Source organism: Schistocerca cancellata, chromosome 3 (assembly GCF_023864275.1).
Source record: "Schistocerca cancellata isolate TAMUIC-IGC-003103 chromosome 3, iqSchCanc2.1, whole genome shotgun sequence".
In the NCBI taxonomy this organism is placed as follows: Eukaryota; Metazoa; Arthropoda; class Insecta; order Orthoptera; family Acrididae; genus Schistocerca; species Schistocerca cancellata.
This window is the reverse complement of record NC_064628.1, coordinates 682,890,622-682,891,895: the sequence shown is the minus strand read 5'-3', so window position 1 is coordinate 682,891,895 and position 1,274 is coordinate 682,890,622.

The window sequence follows — 1,274 nt, the reverse complement described above, 5'->3', positions numbered from 1 at the left end:
TTTTTTGTGGGGAGCATGGGGGCTATGTAAGTAGGCTGTTTATGTTATCTTTATGTAAGTTTGCTATTTATGTTTTCTTATTGGCAACGTTACGTAGCGCTCTCTGTATGAAAATCACTGGCTGTGCTGTGTGCAGTATGTGGCTAGTTTGCATTGTTGCCTGCCATTGTTGTCATGAACTGCTATAGCTGGATGTGAACAGCAGATAGCGTTGGGCAGTTGGAGGTGAGCCGCCAGCAGTGGTGGACGTGGGGAGAGAGATGGCGGAGTTTTGATAATCTGTAAGACTGAATGTCAATTATGAATATTAAGGTAAATACATTGTTTGTTCTCTATTAATATCTTTCATTTGCTAACTATCCCTATCAGTAGTTAGTACCTTCAGTAGTTTGAATCTTTTATTTAGCTGGCAGTAGTGGCGCTCGCTGTTTTGCAGTAGCTTGAGTAGCGAAGATTTTTGTGAGGTAAGTGATTTGTAAAAGGTATAGGTTAAAGTTAGTCAGGGCCATTGTTTTGTAGGGGTTATTGAAAGTCAGATTGCGTTGCGCTAAATAATATTGTGTGTCAGGTTAAGCACAGGCTTGTATAATTGTTCTAAGTGGACGTTTCACTTGTAAAAATGTTCTAAGGGGACGTTTCAGTTTTGTACCGGTTAGCCAGGCAGAGACAAAGCAAGCAGATTGCCTGAACATGAACACAGCTGGAGGTTACAGAATTATGATTCCACATGAGCTGAGCATGTACAGAGTGAAGGCCAACAACTAACAACCACAGATCCATGTCCTCCACTAAGCAAACAGAGGCCAGAAACTCAACCTGTTGAAGTCCCTGGAAATAAACAAACGTCTGTCCCACAGTCCTGATTTAAAATTAAATGACCAAACACAACTCAGTATTTCCCCTCTTAAATTTCATCCCGTCCTCACATTTTTCTAAATGCTTCCTGCAGTGTCTGTCCCTTTCTGTCCCCACATTTATTTATTTTGTTGTGATTGCCGATTTACTTAATATATCCTGTTGTTATAATTGTCATTTCTATCTTTCCCTCTGTTTATGTATCATTTTTCATATGAAATGCCTATTCAAGTCATACTTTGGTACTCTTGTCAAGTACTAATTTTGTTTTATTGGGGTTGTCAACTTAATTTAAATTGCTACAGAGTTAATTGTTTCTCGTATTTAGCATTAATGCTTCTCCTAATTTTCTCCCTTTATATTTATTTAAATGATCAACTTTTTACTTTGTAATTGCTGCTCTGTCAAAGATAATATTT